Genomic DNA, 25,009 nt, shown 5'->3' on the forward strand with positions numbered 1-25,009 from the left:
CGACGCTTCCATTCCAGCATTAACCCTCCTCACACCTACAGACTCCAGACCAGCGCCATCCTCGAGACCATGTGCATAGACTGATGGGGAAGGGAAAGGCATTCCTCGGCACCGACGCCCCCTCCCTTTTACACGGCACGAAATATTAAACACGCTCCCTTGATTCCTCGCATGCTTCTGTTTTCAGTTGGAGCTATCGTCGCCTTTGAAGTAATCCTTGTGCGTTCCTTCTCTCGCTCAACCGGCTGCGTCGCCCGATAATAACCGTCCGAATATAGATCTTTCAAATATAAACCCTCATAACTTTATTAAATTGGGCGGCGCTAGATATCATCGTCAACTTCACTTAAAATTGTATCCTACTGAGTCAGTACAGGACAAAACTCGTTTCCAGACCGGAGAAAAATCCAGTATGTATTATTTTAAATGAAATTCCCTTCAGGCTGATTAGCGAAATTTAGAGAACGACTTCAAAATGAGTTCCTGTTACATGTCTGGGTTTTAATTTTCTTGTATATTTTTAGTAGTCACTTGATACGCCGATTCTAGCTGCTTTGGTTTGAAATTTCTTAAAAAGGATACATTTTCTAAATTCGCAAATGAAAGGAAAACTTTAAAAATGATACTACCGGATCTCGGGGCAAAGCAAATTATTTTAAATTTTATTGATAAAACTAACGCAAACATACCCAATTAGATTAACTTTAAAAAGGAATCAAAAGGAATTCATTTCGCTATAAGTTTAAAAGGCGGCTAATTGTTGTGAAGTAAGTAAATTTATATGAGGCCTTCTTATGTATATAATAATAATAGATCAATTGAAATTTAGGGCCATAAGCCTTCAATCTACGCATAATTTCTTCACCGAAGCGAATAATTTTTTTCTGATCGAATTTTAAGATGGGGAAAAAAGTTTTCGTAAAAGTTATAATGAGTATATTTAGAGGAAGTTGATTTTGAATAAATTTATTTTTTGTATTAGCCTGGGATCACTCTAGAAAACTGATTTATTCAGTTGGAAATGACCCGCAAAAGCTAACAAGAGCTATTGAATGAGTGATTCTTTTCCTGATGTCTACATCTCTATAACCTAGCTTCTATATAAATTTTCTAACTGCTAGGACGAAGGAGGTTTTACTGAGAAATAGTACGCTATACAAAGACATTTTGGATAACGTACCTAACGATAATCAATAAATTACGTATTGTCATTTAAAGGGTTTTTTGTAGCGCGTTCAATACAAATGAAGATGGTTCAGCAATACATCTGCTGGTGTGATTTCGCATAGCATAAATGTAGAAATTCGTTAAGTAAACCTTGCAGATAATGCAATGATTTATTAATTCCTACTAATAGAGGCCCATACTTATCATTCATTTACAGTTTTCCTTTTTTAGAGCGGCCAAATACTAATCAATAAAGCTGTAGGTATCCACATTGCAGAAGAGCTCGAAGTACACAGAATCACATCCAGCATATAATTAATACCTATATCCTAGATAAGGTACACTGTAATCATCAACTATCGAAGTTGAATCACAGAATACTCGGCAAACGTACTTGAATTTCGAATTGGATTTGGATTAGGGATAGTAAAAATTTGTCTTAATAAATCTGAGTCTTAGGAATATGCCAATGAACATATGATAGATTTAAAATTGTAGGCAACCATTGGATAAATAAATAATTAACACAGTAATAAACCTGAAGGTTGGTTTGGTGGGTGAGGCTAGAATTTACCAAGTCCAACGGTGGGTGAAATTCACAAATCTGGGTAGGGAGCCAGATCCTTTCCCTCTGGCGGCTATAGTTTCCCAGGAAGACTTGGCCCAATAGCCACAGAGAGGTGTGCACAGAGGTGCCCAGAGAGGCGTGCCCGGGCCCTCCAGTCAGTGGTCCAACTATCTACCCCTGGACTACTGCGTTCCCAGGCATTGGTTATAAAATGAATTAGCATTACTGAATGTGATTGGTTTATAAAAACGAATAACATGGTTCTTGTTTCTATAAATTATTCATAGTTTTTTCATAAATTTTAATCTTCTAAACGATCTTAAAAACCATCTTACGTAGACTAGTTAACGATGATAAAATGCGTCTTTTACGTGAACCATCTTTACGTGATTGTTGTAGATGATGCGTTAACATTGTTCCCCAAAGTATTATTATAGGTTTTTATAGTTTGAATTACATGCATTTCTTTTGCCTCTCTTCCATATATTCTAATTAATCAGAAGTAGCGAATGTCCAGAAGAGCAGATGGACTCGTAGGTACAAAAGCGATATTAGTGTGAGGTTATCTCTGCGGATTATGGGACTGTTTGTGCGGGTTTAGATTCGGAAAGCGGGTGCCAGAATAGGGGGGGAAGATTTTAGGGGTTGATTGGATGATGGGGTTGGTTAATGCCAATTTGATTGGGTAGCAGGGGCGATTCTCGGTGGATTGCGAAGGTTAAGGGGTGATTCAGTGAGGGAAAAGGGGGAAGGGTGGAAAACATCGAGGGTGGTTTGAGAGGTCGAGGTCCGCCGGACACGCGCAGAAATAGGTTTTAATGAAAAGATCGACGAGATGTGAATAATTTCAACTTTCATGGAATCAAATTATCCAGAAAAATGGAGTTAAATTTCTTTCGTCCCTTTGAAGCCTTGGCGTGACGTGATTTTGAAAAAAAATGGAAAAGTCGTGTGGGAAAAGTTTCCGTCGCAGGCGTCGTATGCACGTTGATGTTAAAAATTCACTCACGAGTTATGAGGCCACTATCTCAGGAATTCTCTCTTATCTAAATTTCATTATTACAGAATGACCGTGGTTTTCTGATTAAATAGTCACATATTAATTTCGTGAGTGAAATGGAATGGCCTAAGATATGAGACTTGATGAAATGACAGTATGAGGTTATAGCTAAGGACAGAAAATTGGAAAACAGTGAAAAAGGAAATAAATTAATGAAATAATCAATATCAGTCAGCAAAATATTTAAAACCCACAAATGATTACATACCGCATGCGTGTTAAATGACTGTAAAATGTAAAAGACATCAATTTTACTACATTTCTGTAAAAGAAAGGCTCTAGTATCATTCACCGACTATTGAGTAATTAACAGTCACTTCAAGTTAGTTATTATGAAAATCAAAATAATCAATACGAAGGTTATTATGCTAAGTGATGGTATACCTCTCCTCGTACCAAGCCATACGGCGTGTAAAGTTCACATATGAGAGTTGGAGTAATTCCCTTTCCTTATGTCGTTTACCATTCAAAAAAAACACAACTCCGTTGAAACCGAGGGTTTCCAAAAGTGTCACGTAGAATCGAACCGTGCTCTCGCCAAAAATAAATGGAACATGAAAAATATTAGCAGCCAAATGACTTATAAACTAGTGAAGAGACGATTCGGAGAGAAAAGAACGAAATCCCACAACGTCCGAGATGCTAATGGAAACTTACTAATAGATAATGAAGACATTGTAGAGAGATGAAATGAACGTAGAGCAATAATCTACCCAGGACCATAACACATGAAGGTGGTTTTATAAGAGAAGATTTTGTGATAGAAGAAGATGAACGGGACCGAGAAATACTGGGAGGCGAATTCAATAGAGCCATGAAAGAGCTGAAGAACAGTAAGGAAGTAAGAGTGATGATTGCAATACTGAAGAAATCTAGAACAGATAAATGAAAAAAAAACGGAGACCATTGAGCCTGATATCTCATATAGCAAAAATACCTACTGGGATAATTAGTCGAAAATAGATGGAAAGATGAAAGCCGCACGGAAAACCAATTCGGATTTTGGAAAACCGAGGAGCAAGGAAGACAAAATACTCGGCTTGAGGATACTATCCGGAAACATGGTCCACGTAAATAAGGCATATTTGTGACATGTAGAAGGCCTTTTAAAATTTGAACAAATGGAACAAGATACTGAACGCCCTTGAAGTGGACTACAAGAAGAGGAGAAAAATACATCATCTCTACAAGCATCAGGTAACAACAATGAAAATGAATAACGTAAGGAAATTAGAACTCAAAATAAACTTAATAAGTTAGATGAGAATAAAATCTCTCGGCAGCACTATTCAACGTATTTCCAGAATAGGCGATAAAAGAAGAACTAGAATTGGGAATAAAAGGAGTCAAGGTAAACGGCAAAGAAATAACTTGCCCCGGTTCTTAGATGACATCTTAGTAGTTGAAGAAACACGAGAGGGATTGCAAGCAACCGTGAATGCTATGGGCTAAGTAATATGGAAATATAGCATGAGCATTAACAAAAAGAAAACTGCAATTCTTGGGTAAGTGAGAAGCTGAAGGTCGATATCACAAGTCGAGGAGTGGAAAAAGTAAGGTGGAGTGCTTCATCTACATGGACAGCAGCATAACATGGGATGGAAGAAGTTTGACCAAAATTAAGCGAAGAATAGCTCCTGCTAAGATGACGTTCATGAAACGGAGGCAACTACGTATTATCAAGTTTCTACCCTTGATTTTGTTATATGAGCTCTTTTCTTCTATTGACATTCTTGATAACACTCCTTGTAAAGTTAAACACTAGAACTTCTCTCTTTGCAACATCTTCTTATCCTCATTTGGATATTATTTGTTGAATAATTACAGTTTATCAGAGTAATCTGTTCAATTTAAAAAATCCATTTATGAATTCAAATACATTGATGCATAAAAAATAAAGAAACATAAAATAATGAAAAGGTTTACGGCCTGGATTCAACGTTCGTACATCGATTAATTCTCAATATCTTAACCAAGCTTCGATTTATATAATTATAATTTACAGAATATATACGTTCTGAATGAATTCTCTTAAATAATAGGACATCTATATGTGTTTTAGGTTTTTATATTTTCGCAAAAAAAGATGCTTGGGTTCAAGGACTTTAAATGAGCAATTCCGCCGACACTGAATTCGAGGGGAACGTAAACGCAACTATGCGTCCTAAATTTAGGATGCATAGTTGATACGGAAAATGCGCTTTTTTACATTTTTATTTGTAACATTTATTTTTTATCATAATTATTTCTTGTTACCGTTACCCTTAGTATAATTTAGAGATTAAAGTTTTGAATTATTAAATTTTTGTAATGATATACGATGGGTGACCCAAAAGTAACGGGCATTGGGCTGCGCAATACTAGCCGTGAAACCAAAAAGAGGATAGTGTACGAAAGCGAAAAAATGATATTGTAGCATGTTGTTTGTGCAAGAATAAAATCTAACCTCGAATGGATTATTTGACTACTTCGTATGATTAAATTGACCTTCTGATTAAAAGGATATTCAGCCTTGCACTAGAAAGTTGACTTTCATTTATGGCTATTGCCTCTCATTACACTCTCAGGTCAAAGAGAATAACAATGGTTTCAAGTTATGCTATCATTATGTTAATATAAGATTAGAACCTTTCTTACCCTCCTGAATAAAATTTAGGAGCATACGATATATTGAAAAAATTGATTAATCGATGGTCTCTAAAGATTACGAAAACACTTAGCTACTCTTTTTTTTAACTCTTTCTTACGTGATCCACCATGTAACGTGGGAAAGGTAGTATTAGAGCATGACCCTTCCTCATGCATATCCAGGTGAATATGCCTTGTTCGTTAAAGGAATTTGATTGCTCAATGCTGTTCATTGAGTATTGATGTTGGATTGTCCTCCTAATTGACTCATAACATTAACCAAATAGTACCATATTTGACTCTCTATGCAGAGGCAAACTTGCCGCAATAGCAAATTATGTTTTCATATTCTTAACATGAGAATATTTTCGAACCTTAATTAATACCGTTCAATACAATTACCTGATGGCTTTCATTTTCATTTTCCTGACACTTTATGACTTTGTTTTAACTAGATATTTGACGTTCATTATTTTGTCGTATTCTATAAATTATTCTTAAGCTCATCCATGATATCCATGTAGCAGTCATTTTCTCATTTGGAATTGACCGCGAAGCCCCCACTAATCACACAATCATTTTTCATTCCATAGATATTGTTAGGGTAGAAGCGGAGGCATTTAACTTGAATTGTCATTGAAATGTCCGTAAGATCATAGTATTTGTACGTGTGGTCAAAGAATAGGATGAGGGAATTGATCCTGATGGCCTGATGGGTTGATTAAGGGGGGCGTGGCACTCGATCAACCGAAATCAACTCATCGATCCGCTGGGATTGAAAAGTCACATCTTCCAGACCGTTCTGTGCACGGGGAGAAGAGAAGGTGAGGGGGAAGAGGGGAAAGAAAGATAGAGGGATGGCGGATGAGGGTTTAGAGTAAAAAAATTACAATATGCGCGCAGGTTCCTCTCTCATGCCGCCGTCAACCAGAAAAACGCTTCGAAAATGAGCCCTCCATAACGGTTTGGACGTCTTGTGCGATCACTCCGCGGCAGCATACCACACGTCCATTCATACTCGAAGCGACGCAGCTGCCCACGGCGTAAAGATGTCTGTGCCCCAAGTCAAACGAAAAAAAAACGTCGGAGTCAGCCTTGTATATGTGTTTGTATGTGTGGGAGGAAGGGAGTTGAGGAGGTGGGGAGTATAGAGAAGGGGGGTTGTGGAGGATCGTGGGGGCAGTATTATACTCGAATCCAGACACGACCGGATTTATGACAAGCGGTGAAAGACCAAGAGGGGAATGGGAAAGAAGAAAGGTCCTCTCGAATGCGTCCTATCCCCGGAGAGGAATGCCGTGCATTTTTCCCCCGTCCTCCTCCCTGGGTCTGTTCCTTTCTATATTTCAAACAGCAAATCAAATGGGGGCTCCTCTGAGTTTTATCCCCGGGACCTCCTCTTCACTCCTCTGGCACTTCTTTCTCTTCTCGACCCCACCCGTAATTGGACGACGGCTCCTTCTGAGGGACGAGTCGCGAGGGCAACCATGGGAGGGTGTGGGAAGTCAGGAGGAGGATGAGGACGGCGACCGGGAGAGAGGTCCCGGTTTTGAAATTTGTGTTTTTCGCCGACCGATGGCTGTTAAAGTTCCGGCGGCTTGAGGAAGGATTTCGAGCCGAGGCTTTCCAGTGTTGCGGCCAAACGTTGCATTCCTTCCGGAATCCATGCGTCCCGCCCGAGCGTCTCAAAAAATTTCCCGAATGGTTTTCTTATTAGAAAGGGATTCGTTTTTATAAACGTTTTACTGAAATACTTTTCGAAAGCTCACCTTTTTTGCTCGTGAATGCGAGGAAATGGAGAGTTAACCGGTTGCAATAAATCTCCTGTCATAGAGAGTTTTTACGAAAAAATTCGGTGTTGTGTTGACTTTCTCCGATATTGCAATGGTTATGCTGTTGGTAATTAAGCATCCACAATTTTACTTAGCAAACACTATCATACAATTCAAGCGTGTCTACGTGTAGAATGTTTCAATAATTGAAGAAGTTTGACAAAAATCCAATATAAAAAATTTTTTGTGCATATCCCTGGATACAAATTTCCCTAATCTCAATGTTTTCGCATCAAGAATTAGCATCCGATTGGCAAAAACATAATTCCATTAAATGATTTAAGGAGCTGTTTTAATTTAATTGGAAAAATACAAACAAATCAGAGTAACATATTCTACAAAAATAGGGTACAAATAGAATTTCGTTAGTACAGGTTTCAAGTTTCAGTGATACATGATTTGAGTATTTATGTATAATTACTGATTAACTAGCTGCAAATACTATTACATTGCAACTAATAAAATAACTAAGCACACATTAAGTACGCAAATTCCTACACAATCATAAATGTTTCTCAACTTCAGGGATTTTTCTCGTCATTATTTGTGAATATTTTAAGAATTGATTCTGATTTCGCATTCTCTTTTTATTTTATTCTTTCACATCTCTAGATGACGCTTGACGACTTAAAATCACCTTCATTTAAAATATTTATACTGATTTTTCCATCGCGTATTCTTGTTTTTCTTCCCCTTTTCTCATTTCCTTCATCTTTCAGCCTCCCTTAACCTTGCTTGACCTTTCTCAGTCTCTCCTTCCGGAAGGGCTCGGCCCTCTACTGGTGCGATTCCAAAACGGAAATCCTTCCCCAAGACCAAAGGCGCTCAACAACAGGGGGCACGTGTAGCCTCCATGGGGAGGGGGAGCGGAGAGGGAGCGAAAGCTAGTCTCGGGGCATGCAAGCGGATCGGCGAAAAACTATTGGCCAAAAAAACCTGTACTCGTTTTATACTGGTCGAGATAGTGTGGGCAGACGAAAATTTACCCTCTCTGCTGTGACTGTGGCCAGCCACAAAATTTTCAACCTCTATAAATTTGATTTATTGTTGAATATGTTTCGATAAACGCTGTACGTTGAATTAATACCATTTTTTTGAACTTACTGTTAATATTATTCAGAAGTGGAGTAGGGAGTTGTTGATGCTCTAACTTCGTTGAAATATTCCATTAATCACAAAATTTACGGCTGTATTTTTAAGGCTGCTCGGCCCAAAGCAATTCTATTCGTCCGCATCATGCTTTAACATTAAAAGTACCAATTTCTCGAGCAGAATATTTTATACGGAATACTTTAGCTTGGTGAGAAAAAAATTCGCCGTTTGAATAAAAAAATCTTCAATCACCCTCAGATGCATGTACGTCTTATTTCTTATCAAAATTCTTGATTGAGAATTTAGCTTTTGGGAAGGCTATTTCTTTATGGTTCACAACTATTTAAGCAACTATCTAAGATTTCATGGAAAGAACATATGTTAAACTCCTGTGGAATCATGTAAAGCATAAATTGTTAAAGTGAATGTCACTATATTTTGTTTCCTGTAGCAATAATGTACCTAAACATTGATTTACTTTTAAGTACATGAAAAGCAGTACATAATCCTTGGACATTAAATAAGTATTTGGATCATAATATTTCATCCACTATTTCTATAGGTACGTTGCCTCTGCTTTCAAATTGTAATAAGTAATACTCGTAGTCATGATTTATATACATACATATGTATATATAAACACACACACACAGGGTCCACTATAAAAGTAATGCGCATTCTCTGGGAATCGATATCGGCACATGATAAACGTCACAATAAAAAACAAAAATTATACCATTCAAATGTTATATTACACAAACGAGATCAATATAACATTTGACCGCATAATTTTTCTGTTCTATTGTGCCATTCAAATGTGTGTGGGTGTGGGTGTATATACATGTATATATATATTCGAAATCGAACGCTCTTCGGCGACGCACAAATGTATAAAAACATTGATGTAGATTTTTAAACCATAGAGACACAAATATAGGACACTCACAATATGCTGTTTTGACGTTTGGACGGCTCGGCCGTCGTCTTCTGATTTAAAAATCTACATCTGTGTTGATATATATATCTCCGATATATATATATATATATATATATATATATATATATATATATATATATATATATATACAGGGTCGCACCCAAAAGTGGTAGGACTGATTTTCTCTGGCGCGAACGGAGCGGTAGAGGGGGGTCTGCCTGGCAGGGTAAGGTGGAGGGGACTCTAAGCAACAGACCGACACCAACCTCAGTTGCCTGCGGGCTGTCGTTGAGTGAGGACACCGTTTTTAGTGAAGCAAGTTTTTTGTCCCCGTCGAAAAACAAAATGTATACACATACATATGCATGTGTGTGTGCAAGGGTGTGTTTATGCATTTATATATACAATTATATATGTATATCTAATTATATATGTATATATATATATATATATATATATATATATATATATATATATATATATATATATATATAAGAAATCGTGCACTCAAAGTAAAAATTATAAATAATAGGGATTTGAGCTGAGATGACACCATAGAGAAAACTAGAGGAAACCAGGAATAAATATGTAAACAACAACGAGGGATGCATGTGAATTCTGCCGGTGACGTGGAATGGAAGACAACTGCAGGAAACCGCCATAAAGGGTGACTGGAAGGCCTCCCCGGCTCACCCGCTCTTCCCTGTGGAATTCAGCCGCACCCATGAACTTTTATCTCGACCCCTATAAATAATCCCCCTTCCCCTCTAAATTAGTGAGCACTGATATTGTCCCCGTTATATCGAAATAGTTACGATTCCAGTCTCACTTTCCCCCAAAACCGTGCCCCGAATGGGACAGTATGCCAAGTATGCGCGGCGTATTAGTATTCCTGAAAGTTTTTGGCCTAAGGGCGGGGGACGGGGGGCAGCGGAGATGCGGTTGCTAAGGGAAGGAGTAGAGAATGTACCGGGAATGGGTGTTGCAGGGGGAGAGGTGAGACGGAATGCTTTTCCGTATGTATAAGGCCATTCTGAAACTTCTTTCCCATGCATTGTGGGAAAGGGTTTCTTTTCCCTATCCTTTCCTTCCTCCTTTACTACGGCCCTGCTGGTGGCATTGCCCTTCTCTCTTTCATATTTTTTTATTTTGGAGATTTTCTTCGTCCAGGGGATGTGGTGAGGGGGGGGGGGTGAGAATCGTGCTGTGTGTTGAGGCGGGGGAGAAGGGACGTGGAGTGGGATTTGGGGGACAGGATGGCAATACTGCAACTCATTTCCTTGCGTCTCCCTCCCTAAGCATCAGTTCGTTTCATCGACGAAGTGTGGAGTCAGACACACGCCATAGGGTTTTGCATTTGAATTTTCGGGCCTTTGGAGCTCAGTACGATCTCTACTCGGTTCCTGGAAGCTCGATGCATTTGACATTAGCACCAGGAAGCTCTCTCCAAAAGGTATCATTTTTACAATCGGCAAGTATTTTAGGCGATCTTTCTATCTCTCATTTGAAAGGGTAGTATTTTTAATTCTGCACGCTTAAATTCTCAAACTTGAATCTTTGTTTTTTTCTAGCGCCCCAATGGCTATTTATTTAGAAACGACAACGGCCGATATCGTTCATAAATCATTTCCCTAAATTTGAAAAATATATGATTCATTCGATGCGCAATTCCGCATGACTATCATTCGCAATTTCGATAGGCAAATGAATTTATGGAATGTTGTGGAAACCTAACTAGTAAAATTGATCTGACACCATTGTTGAGGTCAGAAAAATAACATCCACTGAAACATAAATTAAATATTCGAATTGTGCCAAATGGCTTGTGTTTATAAAATAATTGTTGATGTCCAAGTCAAAGATGATGAATTTTAAACAACATGCATTAACTCGCCTGTAAGATGGAATAGCAGGATACATTCAAATGCTCCGTTTGGGAGCAAATATAACAATTTTCTCTACAATTATCTAATATATATATATATATATATTTTTTTTAAGGCAGCTAATAATTACAATTTGTTATAACTATTAAAATTAATGAGTATGGTTTGAATGTTTGACGCTCCCTCCTGTATCTTGCGTAAATATAACGAAGAGATTTTGTTTTCAAATTGAATACCTGAATTTATCAGTTTTGTTTTAGAATCTTTTTTTACAATAGAATGTTTCAATTATAACTAGGTGCTCATAACGATTCTGCTCGATATCTTTGGACTCTTCATTCAATAATAGGGTTTTAATGACATTATTCTCCAATCAGGACCATGCGAATTCCTGGTTGACTGAATATTTATCCCAAATCAGAAAAGTGATGACGCTGAAAGGTTAGAAAAGCATTCCTTGTTGGCGAAATATGTTATGCTAGCATCTGAGTACAATAAAAAACTGTATGCACCATATTTTAATTCAAACACTAATTTAGGAGAAATGTTTCACATTCCTTAAAATGGATTCCAGTATGACTTCATCACACGAAGGTTCACGACGGACGTCTTTCTTTTCGATTAAATGTAATACGTTCAAGCAACGACGGGTAATTTTCAGTAAATGAAAGCAATCAAATTAACTATATGTGCTCATTAGTAAATGCTAAATATCGCGAAACGAATGGAGCCAATAAAAACGTTTTCATATCCTTAATAATGTAATGCTTTGGAAGTAAATTAACCTCGTTTGCAATTCACATGGAGTGAATAGATGGTGCGTGTTTTTTAATGCTACAAAAACATTTTCTCATGACGGATGCTGTTTCCCATTCGAAAGAAAATCATTGCAGAACGTTTTCCGAACGCTTTCAAAGGGGGTATAATAGTTATGCAGACCGCAGCAGAATGGTACGTGCTAAAACGTTGGCGTATATTTTTTTGCATTTCCATTTTTTTTCAAATAAAACAACATCCGAACGGCCAGTGGTGTGAAATCGGCGCCCTGGAAATAACTGGCAAAATGTGCAGAAAAAATTAAACGTCTTTTGTAAAAAAAAAAAGCATTCGAGGAGGGCCGTGAATTGCATACACCCGTTCTTCCGATCCGGTCAGCTGTCGCCCATTGCTATGGCAGATAATTCGTTATTCGATTTCCCGCCGAATAATTACTTGCGAGCATTGACCTGTCATTTCATTCTGCTGCAGTCACAGTGATGTAATCTTTCCCAACTCGGTTATTCACATTAGTTTATTTGAATAATTAATTCCCAAGATATTCCCTAAAAGATTATAATTTCGTGCTGCGAAAAAAACAACAAGTTTGACTTTTAAATATTTAATGAGAGACGGAAAAGTACTTTACAGCGTAGTACCTGTTGCGAAAAATATTGTCCCCTCATCTGGGTTCAATTTCCAAGCTTCAAGTTTCTTGGAATTAACTTCCACTTGTCTTGGGTTGGACTGATGAAAGTATTTTAAATATTCTTGGGTCCGACATCACGTGTAAAATTTCTTTCTAATTATTCCTTTAATTTAGCTGGTTTTTTCATTCATTTTATAAATATCCTTATAAAACGACATTTTTAGTTATTTGTCAGAGATAAATTCTTTTTTAATGAAAAATAATCTGATAAAACGTTATAATATCGAATTACGAAACTAAGTTTTAATCGTTTCTCACTTGATTTTAAAAAAACTGTGTATTTTTAATTTGCTCAATATGAAATGGGTCAATGCTGAAGTGTTGGCTCTCATCCGCGTGTACCAAGACGCCTGGGAAAGCTGGTTAATACCTTGCCAAGGTGGTCTATCAGATATACAATGCAGGGCTATTGAGTTTTGTCTTCGTGTTAGGTTTATAAATTTAGTATTAACCATCTCTTATCCTTCTTATTTCACAATTATGCTTTCTTAAAAATGAACTAATCCAGTACTTATTATCGCCAAATCGTGTCTTACTTATTAAATTAACCAATGAATAAATCAGAGCATAGGTTCCTTTGGTTTTGCGCATGCTAAAATAATGAAATGTACTTAGTCATTTCCTCAGGTAAAAATCTTATCTAATTTAGGTAATTTTATGAAATTTAAAGTTCAATTCGTTGCGTGTAAGTACCCGGAGTAATTACCGTTTCATTGTGCCGACCTGTGTAAAGTAGGAAAATTAACTTAACACAAGGGAATTAACCTCCGGAATTCTTTTCCCTCCAACTTATCCCTTCTTGTTAAATTTCCCATAGTCATCACGATATGGGCAACATCCTAACGATTCAAAATCGGTCTTGTCATAAATTTGACATGGATTTCACCTTTTTGAAGAGACACTCGAACCAGGTACTCAGACCCAAAAGGTATTAGGAACACTGCAGAGAATTTCTCCTGTATACCTTGATAAACCCTCAGATAACGTCCATTTTGAAATCATGTATCAACCAAGTCACTTTGGTTGATGCTGAAGTTTTAACATTATATCGCAAGCCAAATTTCAAATATAAAGATCTCAAGAATGCATATAAATTACTAACAAAGATTTAACTTATTTCCCAAATTCGAGAAGAAGTCAGACATCGCGAAAATGAACCTCGACTCACTGGTCGCTTGACCTTCGGGTGAAGAAATTGCTGGATGCCAGAAGTTGGAAGGGGTCGAGTCCTGGATTTGCACGAATGTGGTTGCCGGCGATCGGAGATTCAGTATCGGAATTCTCCGTCCCTAGGCGCGATCATGGTTTTTGCATTCGCGTCACGCTTCAAGCGATCGTAATACTAAAGATATTTAAGACAAGATGTCCGTTATGGGTGTGATGTGGAAGTGCAAGATACAGGGTTATCGAAATAAACAATGGCCGTAACACGTACGACCTCGGAGGGTCATTAAGTGCTCCCATGACTGACTCTCTTGAGTGAACTATCAAGTTTGCGATTAAGTCCGAGAGGTGATAATTCGTGACGAATCCGATCCAAGCGTGACCCAGAATAGAAAAGCCGGTGATAAATATGAATATGCGATCCGAATTATTTTCGTCGGTGGATATTGTTATAAACTGAAATTGTTTAAATGCAACAATTTCAAAATGTAAAAATCATTCGCCTTGACCGGGATCCCATGGATAGATCCATGCATGAAATATGGGCGCCTCGGTAGCTTAACTGGATAAAACACTCGGCCGGTCATCGAGGGATACGGATACGAAACCCTGTCAAGGCGAACGATTTATACACTTTGAAATCGTTGCATTTCAATACCTATTAGCGGATAACTCTGTTAAATTTACTGTTGCGGCATCTCCCGTAGTTAATTGGAATTTAACGAAGATTGTCTTATTGGAGCCGTTCTCTTCGAAGCTTGCAGCTTCATATTTTTCTTCTATTTTACGCTCTTTTTATTTGATTGACACAATCGATTCTTAGCCGTACCTTATTTACCTCAGTCATTCCCTGCTACACCATCGTTTCTATTTGACAGCTCAGATACATTCGATTAGCTAGTCAAAGTGATTTTCGGAGCGTTTCTGTACCCTTCTTAGAACTTTGAATTGGTGGATCGCCCTGCCCTTTCGACGTGCATCACTCTTCTGCGACAAAAAATTTCCATTGAATTCATAATTTTCTTCAGCCGTCGGAGGTTCCAGATATGCAATAATGAATTTTTCCCTCCTTTCAAGATTTTACTGCAGGTAGGATTTTGTTTGCAAACTTTCCCTTGTACATTCAGTTTATTTTTTATATTTCATCTCTCACGATCCACCTCTGCTACACAGTTTCATTTCCACCTTGTCATATTCCACTTATATATTCATTATTCAAATAACCTTCATGAAATTTTATTTTTATTTAGCACTAATCCGAAAAACAATAAGTTTCAGCCTTTTGCATCATATTATTAGTTTGAAATTGTCAAAAGAATAATTAAACAGAGATGGAACTTTCTTATAGCCTCAATGAAATTTCATATAGCGCTATTCTTAAAAAAAAGTCAAGTTTGAGCCTCTTAGGCTGTATTATTACTATAAAATTGAAAAAATTAAAAAAATTACAAGCTTCCATGAGGATTACTCCAGTTTGGGTGAAGGAAAATTCACCTCCAAATCCGTTATACATGGATTGGAAGTCGAGGACGCTGCCTTACACCCACCTGTGCCGGTCTTCCATTTCATCTCTGCTATGCCCTGTAGTCTGTATTTCCTATCGAATTGGGCATAAAATCAACAGTACTTCTTTAGTATTGTCATCGGCTACATTAAATTCTCTTTCAATGTAAATGTACGCATAAGTTATGCATATTTACATTATTTCCAGATAAAATCATTTCTTTATTTTTGCTCGTTTTGCACACAGGTAGCATTTGATCATGTTACTCTTGTTTGATTGGCTGGCCACACTTCCATGTTGCAAATTTTGCCTATTAAACTCATGAGATTTAGCATTTAATATAAATTAATTTAATGTCATTTCTATGATAAATCGATAAATGAATGTATATTGCTTCTTTCGCATTCTTTCCTCAGTGGAAACTCATGAATGAATGAATAACTTATCCTCACTCAGTTCTTTTCCTCAAATCTTCTTGATATAGATCTTTCACTGCAGTAATAAATTCTGGCTAAAAACTCGTTATATGTCAGTTGCCAATTCATTTTAATGTACACATTCTTCTTCCACAAAAATTTTTGGTTTAATTCTACATTTTATTTCTCGATTTCAATGCACAGTTTCTTAGGCATAACTTCGATCTCTTAACCTTTTTTCGATTGTTATAATAATTATCCCTATGCATGCCTAAGAAGTTATCTTTTCAAAAGTCAAGTGATAATTTGATCTTTCTTCATTTCCGACCAATTCCTTAAATCAAGTAAGCTACCGAGGCGCCTTTTAACGCTATGAATTTCCAGGGGATTCAAAGGAACAAGATTTCATGACGAAATACCGTGTATATAGTACTATGTCACAGGTTTCACAGTCTTCCACGCTGTGACAAAGTCCACGGGGATTTTACACAGTCCGATGTTTTAATACGTAGATATTCTTTTCTCACAACTTCAAGTAACTGTGGGAAATGTTGCCATAGCTAATTTAACGGAAGTTTAGGGATATGTATTCGAGTTCTGGTCAAGACAAATGATTTTTATAATGTGAAATTACTGCATATCAAGCATTAAATATTTTTCTTGTTCGATTTCATCCATTTTTGTGACGAGGAAGCGGGTGTGATACTAGGAGAAATGTTAATGGCCAAGCGTTTAAAATGATGAAAATTTAATTGAGATTACTAGGAAGGAATTGGATTCCCAGGAGAAAATTAGGGAACGGTACTGGTATTTTGGCCATGAGGCACAATGAACTGTTGACTTAAGATACCGGGCGTATTGAAATTTTTTGAAAAGGTCTCCCGATTGTAAATTGTGAGGTATTCCATTTTTCGTTCGACTTCTTTACTCAAGAACACATTTTGACTAGCAGATGACGTAAACTTGCCTCCACCATGGCGTAAACTTGGCGCCACAATCGGTCGTTTATTGAAAAGTTCATGCTTATCTGTGATTAGTAGCCGGATTTATGAATTAGATAGGAAATAATAATCGTACCTCTGTCTATTTTTAGTAATGAAAATCACATCCAACTCATTTATCGAATACTTTACATGATATAAATTTACCTACACTGAATTTAGTACTGATTCCAGTACTAAATTAAGTATCGTGTAAATTGGCCTTGTGTATTTCTCATGACTTCTTCCGTTCTTTCACCCTCAAATTCGCATGCCAAAACTGTTCTGTCAAACTGACTTTTGAAGACCCCTGCGTTAGTTATTTTTTGATTAATACCCGGTTTCCATTTATCATAGCCACCACTGCATCAATCCATGGAGCTCCTAATGAGTATATTGAACTTCCTTACTTTCCTGAAAATTTTGGAACGTGATACTAGCTTCGTCAGTTAGCAAAACCTTGTCAGTTAACCATGTCTAAAGGAGTTGTAAGCACTTCTGGACACATTGGAAAGCCAGAGCGATAGGTATGGAATGAGAATAAATATAAATAAAACAAAGCTTATGCGGTTTTCGAAAAAGAGGACGGCTCATTTGAATATCAAATTAAATGTTCATAAGCTTTAGCAGGTGGGGCAGTTTACCTATCTCGAAAGTATTCGGGAGCAAAATCGGCTAAGTAGAAGAGACATAAGGAGAAGGATTGAGTCAGGCAAAGAAGCTTTCACGAAGAAGAAGGAATTGATGGCAGGGACGTTTAGTAAGGATATTAAGAAAAGCCCCGTCAAAACATTAACACTCTTATGGAGGATGGTTTTGTATTGCGCGGAAACATTTTCAATGAAGAGGAGAGCGTAGATGGGAGGCTTTTGAAATGTGGGTGTGGAGAAGAATGGAAAAGGTGAAATTGACGGGGACGCAAACAACCGAGGAAGTGCTAGGAATGGTGGGGGAGGAGTGGTAATTGTTGAGATAAACCCAAAGGAGGTAGAAATGTATATGTAGAGCATATTGATTCGGAGTGGGATGTTAAAGACTTCGATAGAAGGGGGAGAATGTTAGGCGGACGAGGAAGGGGTAGGAATAGGTATGTTGGACGGAATGAAGTGAGGAAGGAAGTAGGCGGAATATGTATAGCGGCTTAACGTGGTGATGGAAGTCAGTTTGTGTTTAGTGTGAAAATCAAGGGTATGAACTATGTGCTTGTGCCCAGTGAGGACCAACCTTAACCGGTCGATTACTAATATCAAAAGCTTCATCTGCTTTAATATGAATTCTCGTGTTCTGGTATTTTGTTTCTATTCGGGGAGCCCTATGCGTACGTAAACATAAGCATCAGCCTGCTAATAACAGTCTTACGAGAGATTTGATATTGTAGTTTTTTTATTTCTCCATTGTTCTGTAACTATTAGGTTACTAAAGTATTAATTATAATTTTAAAGTCACCTAAGGGAAATCCTGAGTCCACTTTCTGAATAGTTTGTGTGTCAAACTTGATGAGGTGTCTTTCAGATGTATACTCCTGCTGTGACTAGCTTCTCGCTGAAGCCATCTGTAATAATATAACAATCCCATTCCTTTTCCGTTGGATTTTTTTAATTTCCCGTATCCATTTTTCTCCTGCAAAATTCGATTCAGTATACATGCATGACAAGGTAGTATGAAACCTCCAGTGATATCTCCCAAACCGAATTCCGTATCTGAAACCCATTTTCTTGTACCCGTTCACAGCTTTGGGGGAAGATTATTAAACTAGTGCATCTTTTTCATGCACAGAAAATGTGTCACCTCAATATTTCGTTCGGCTTTCCCCACTTGCATTCAAGCTTTCCTTTGTGTAATTTGTTAAATGTATCTTATTAAATATTCCAACCCTTAATTCTGCGAGTCCTTCTATCTTCCCTCCTTTTCCCATCACCACACCAGTTAACTTACACAGTGGGAATCATCTTCTGGTTGATTCAGTGAAAAAGTTTGTTTTTCCAAATGATTAATCATGTACGTCGTATTTTCAACAGATTTCCTTAAATTGTTGGTGTTTCTAATGCTTTCGGAAATGTATTATCTTACTTCACAGCTATTTCTATGGATGGATGGATTATAATAGGCCCAGTGGACACCATTTAAAGGTATAATCTTGGCAGCAAAGCAATCTCCATCATCAAGGTCACAATTAAAATACCAAAAACCAATGCTAACCCCGGTGGTTAATAAAATAGGTAGGCTAGAGTTCACCCCACACCATGTCCTCGACCGTGTGATATTCACACATCTGCGGTAGGAGTTTCATTTGCTTTCCTTGCGGCACCAGCGGAGTCTCAGAATAACGTAATGTTTAATAATTACACCGACAGAATTTAATTATAATTTATCAAACAATCTCCAGGAGAATGGAACCTCTAGAAAAGTTTAGAACCGGGTTTCCTCCGGCCGTAGCCATAAATCCATTTTGCTGTTAAAGGTAATCAATGTAAGTTTTTGTTTTTTCATCTATTTCAAACCTATTTCTTCCCAGAAATCTCTTAATTCCTCAGGAAGTAAATGAACTGAGGTTTCTCTGCACCTGATTTCAGTACTTAAATCATAACTTGCTTAACAAACTTAAAATAATTATCTTTCGATTCTTAGACTTTGTTCTATTGAATAAGAAATGATAGTTTCAATATTACAAATTGCATAAAATTAAAAACGTTTTTTTCAATTTCTAATCAGTCAATTTTTTCATTTCAATAACTACGATATTTCAGTATTTTCATTTATACCAGTATTTATGTCTCTGGCAATACTGTAAACTTCAACCACGTTAGCTTAGAATGTAGAGGTAAAGGTAATCTAAAACTAATCCCAGTTCCTATGTAAAATTCGATTCACATCAGGGTAACTAGTTGATTTCCCTACAGCTGCAATGTGTTTTCCCGATATACCAGTACGTCATATCGATAAAATCTCATAGCTTGAGTTTACGTTCGGCCTCATCGGCATCATCCGGATTACAACACTCTCTGGAAGATCTTTCCAGATGAAGTGGTCTCCCTCTGGGTTTGTATGACATTTTTTAAATCATGACAAAAAACCCTTAGCTTATCGGAAAAACATAGAAATATTTTTCCATAACTCGGGTATCTAATTGAGCTATTCAATATTTAAGCTTATTTAATTTCATGAACATTTACAATAAACTCACCACTTATCAGATGACTCAAGTTATAGGTCTTTGTCGATTTGGATATTCGGGACTTTATATGCGTTATCGGCGGAGCACCTGTATAGTTTAGTCCTTCGAAAATGTCTGTATCTCCATTTTGCCCTGAAAGTTATCGAAATGTCTTGAGATAATTTCACAATACTTCATACAGCAGTTCTCTCTATTTTTACTTTGAGAACAATGTTCCATAATAGACCTTACAATCAGTGCACAATAAATGCAAGAAGAGTACAAAAGGTATTGCATTGCGTCTAAAAATCTTCTGCCTTATGGTACATGGTTTTTCGTTACTTCTTTGGATGGATCCAATTTTTCTGCATCATAATGACAATCTTGACATTGAGGTTGAAGATCAAAATTTCTGGAAGTTGCATTTCATGAAAGAGAGAAAAATCAGGAATGCTATATAAAATTTACATTTCTCACTTTCTATTTTTCTTATTTTAAATGGTTTTTGGGGTAAAAAGTAAACTATACTCACGTTCAAATGATGTGTAAGCTACTAGACTCGCTTGACATATAGAAGGGAAGCATCCGATAGAGAAAATGTACAGTGTATTTAAGGGAAACATATATGAGATGAACCACTAACGACTGGACATTACACAGTTCAAATTCAGTTGGTAGCCTTTCAAAATAGCTCTCTCTCTCTCATTTGAGTGTGTGTGGCAGGAAAATACACTAATGCTGCCTTTAAAAAGATAAAATAAAATCTAATCGCTTTAATATCGCAAGGGATTGCGATTTAGCTTTTTTTTGACGTCCCCCATTATGCTATCTTTACCTGCTCAAATTGCCTCTGCTAATGTCGTTCCCCACCGCGCGCCGTTTCCAATATCTTTTCTTTCTCCTCGTCTGTCACCGCATCTTCGTCTCAGGCTCATTTTGCCCTCGGGGGAGTGGTATACTCGGCAGATTAAGCGAGAGAGCATGGTGGCCCGGCAACATCCCTACGTTCAGAGTTTTATTTATTTTTGAGAGCGCCGCACGATCCCTATACGTGACATGGGTGCGAAAATGTAAACATCTCAGGGGGTGTGCACACACAGAAGGAGAGAGATAGACACACATGCCCCCTTATTCTCTTGCGGAAGGCCACTCCCACTTCCTCTGATGATGCGTGGGTGGGAGACCGTAACGTGGAGACTCCTTCCAGACAGCGATGTTTCTTTTTAAGTTGCCTCAGCACTCCTTTAACCGTGACTCGTTTGCAGGGAGTCGTATGCCGGGACGGATCGAGAGGACCGTCATTTTTCTCCGCATATACTTGGTTCCTTCGTGCAGATATTTTTTTAGTTAGTGTTTATCTCTACGTATTGAAGACTTGACGAATGATATGCTCCCCGACAAATGTACTCTCAAGTTGCGCTCTTACAAACGCATGTTTATGTTCTCTGCCGTGCATCAACCATTACAATATGTGCGTTGAAGTGCAAATAATAGTTTATACTACGCGTCTCAAAATTACTTTTTGTTAAGGCATCTCTTGTGGATCAATTCTCTCTTACATATTATCTTTGTAAATATGTTCAGTGATTAATAAATGAAAAAGAATTTACCCCTATAAGTAAGTATATATATATATATATATATATATATATATATATATATATATATATATATATATATAAACTTCTAATATACTTGTTTGTTTATACGAGTATATATATATATATATATATATATATATATACATCTATATTTGAAGCCCAAAATGCATGCTTCTCAAATGTTACATATTTCCTCAAGAATTCTCTATGCGCTAGAATATATCACTAGCTAAAGGAAAATTTATTCATTCTGCAGAGCGATTTGATAGCTGGCCTTGGAGCTTTACATAAAGGGTTTGAAAAATGTAATTTATCATTGTTATAGAATAATTACAAGGATTTGTTTTCTGGAGCGTATTTTGAAGTCAATTTCTCGTGAGTCACGAGCCTGGTATTTCAAGAATTTATGTATGTATATGATTGCAATCATTAAAAGGTAATATGGAAAATTTGTTATGTTAGGATTACTTATAGTCTAGCTATGTTTCGTACATCGAGATATTTTTAGACAACATCATTCTTGTATTTCATATTCTAAAAATTCAAAGATTAATGTATTCCGATTTTCATTTCTATATATTTTTCAGTCTTACGAATTTAAGAAAACAAAAATATTTATTTTTGCACAAATCAGTTCTCTATTGGATTCTCTTGTATGAGTTGCAAAATAGTATCCCATTAACTATATTCATTTCATTATTAACCTTCATAACAATCAAACTCGTCATATTCCAAAAGTATTGACCAAAGGGAGAAAGGTTTGTAGATCATTGGCCTCGACATCAATGTGGATCAATAATCATAACATAGTTTCACTGGAGGAAATATAGAAGCTATAATATTATCTGCGCTGCTCTTTATTTTTTCAATGCCTCCTTTGCTAAGGTCTTTTATCGCCTACGTCTAATTCAACCTGATATTTCCTCTCTAGTTCGTCCATTATTTAGTTGTTGCCACCACAGTCTACAATAAACTATTGTGCCACCTAAGAAGAAAATCCCTGCTACATTTTAAGTGTATTCTTATCTAGTTTACCTTTCTTGACTATCTTATTCGCTTCGACTTCAAAATATTGACTTTACCTTTCATTTGTTTTTTTTAAGTTTTTTTCTATTTCAACTCATTTGCCACATAGACTAACATCGTCATGTATTGTTTTTTTACTCTACAAATACACTTATCTACCGTTATCGTCCAAATTTCGAGCAGAGTATGATTATTCATGTGCCAATCTGCGAAAGTTACCCTTTATCATTGTCTCTATAATGTTAATTTTTTAAATACAGGTGAAGATAGTTATGCTTTACCAACTCCTATATCTAATTAGCGATTCAATATTTTGTCTTTATCGCAATGATGGTGGGTATTATAGCATTGTATACTAATTCATCTTCTCAAACGTTTCCCACGCTCACAAAAAATTCATTTAGTACCGTCACAAACCAAATATATGCATAGGTATTCTTTTGCAAATAATAATTCCGAGTGTAAAAGCTTCTAGTGTTCGTTTTTAGATTGGAATTCATATGTACTTTTCATTTCATGCCATTCATTACTTCGATCATATTTTTGTGTGGGAGCCGTAGGTCTGATGGTCCGATTTTTCTCATTTCTGAGAACTACGAGTATTTGATATCGGAATGCGACTATCACGTACTGAAAGCCCATTGGTATTAGTATATGAGTAGTCAATTTAGAGAACTACTTCTTATCCATTATTACAATTCCTGAACCTTATTTCTAGAAAAAATCCAAAGAAACTGCGGGAGATGCCGCAACAGTAACTTTTAACGGAGTCATCCGTTAATATGCATTTTAATGCAATAATTTCAGAGTGTAAAAACATTCGCCTTGACCGTGATTCGAACCCGGATCCCTCAATGCCAGGTCGAGTGCTTTAGCCAGTTAAGCTATCGAGCCGTCCTCTCATTTTAAAATTAAAAATTTCAGAGTTTAAAAGGACGCCTCGATATCTTAACTGGCTAAAGCATCCGACCGGACATTGAGGGATCTGGGTTTGAATCCAGGTCAAGGCGAATGATTTTTACACTCTGAAATAATTGCACCTATATCTGGATTCTATAAAACTGATTCTGATTGTATTTGGTATATTCCTGCTGTCTTATTCGCTTGGCATAGTCCTGCATTTAGCTATCACCGTATCGGTATCGAACCCACAGTTCGAACCTTAAATTTTTAATGTCTTTTGAAATGGAATTGTAGTGAACTCACGATCGATTATTTAAAATATTTTTGTAAATTAGTCCTTATGAATTGAGGAAATAGTATTTATTCCTTACCGTTTGGATTCATCCAAAATGAGTATAATTTAATATAATAAAATCCACGAGTGAGTTCCGCAGTTTTATTATCCTTGCACATTCTTACTTATTCTCCCCACTAAAACTCCATTCCTTCAGTGTCACCGGGCTCATTTATGGGTACGTGTCGCTGCACTTCACGTTTCTGCCTTGGAGCCATCCAAGCCACCTCCTCGCGACCAACCTCAAATCTCCCAACAGACCACCACGACTCGGCGTCGCCGCGCGGCAGCAAAACTCGGTCGAGAGTGGAGTCTTCGCAACCTCCGTCCCGGCACTGTATTGACTCAATCCCAAACAAATGAACGCCGGGCCTCTGCAGCCTTTCTTGCATTTCCATCCGTACGGCTTCCTTTCATTTTCTCCTTTTTTCCGGTTACCATACAGGAGGAGATCGTGTTCCTTTGCTTTATTTACGCCATATGTTCTATTCCGACGGGATGAGACGAGGAGTGGAAACACGCGGGGATGTTGAGGAAGGGGGAGGTGATGGGTGGGTGGTTTGGGGGAGGTATTTCGCATGCAAAATCTCGTCACGTGGATTTCATCACGGAGAGGGGTCGTGAGGTTGGTCTCCCTTGCACTACGATTTGCATGTCGTCGTGGGCTCTCGGGTTCCAGTGGCAGCCTTGTGGCGGGAGGTATGTGGACATGTGATCTGTTGAGGAGTGGTTGGGAGTGGGCAGAAAACGCTGTTATCCGGGCGAAATTGAGGCCACAACATTCGCTCTCTCTTCCTGCCGTTCTTGTTGGTGATGTCATTTTTCGTTTACAATTCTCGAGATGAAAAATAATAATATTGAGTTGGTAAATTCATTAATTTTGGAGATAGATGCGTAGCGCAGTAATCAGAATCTAGATAATGCACGGTATTCGTTTAAGTTCAATTTTTCACCTTCCGTTTTGGAAAAAGAGCTTTTGGACATCTGCCTACCAGAAATTATTCCCGGCCGACAACCTAAGTGATCCCGCTTGTCTATTAAACTTTATATTACGTATAAATGATGTCATCAGCATCGCTTAATGGAACCTAAAATCCATGATGAACAGGAATTACTCCACGCCGTTTTAAAAATCAATTAAAAGTCCGTATGCGCTGGAGCGGTGATGATAGCAACGTCCAAGGAAGCAAAAGTTCAGTCCAATTACAAAAAATGAATATAGTGATAAACAGGAGGAATTAAATACAAAGCCACCTCTAAATTTGGAGAATTTTGAAAAATTCGATAGAAAT

This window comes from Hetaerina americana, unplaced genomic scaffold (genome assembly GCF_022747635.1).
Source record: "Hetaerina americana unplaced genomic scaffold, ioHetAmer1.1.p SCAF_7, whole genome shotgun sequence".
NCBI classification, from domain to species: domain Eukaryota; kingdom Metazoa; phylum Arthropoda; class Insecta; order Odonata; family Calopterygidae; genus Hetaerina; species Hetaerina americana.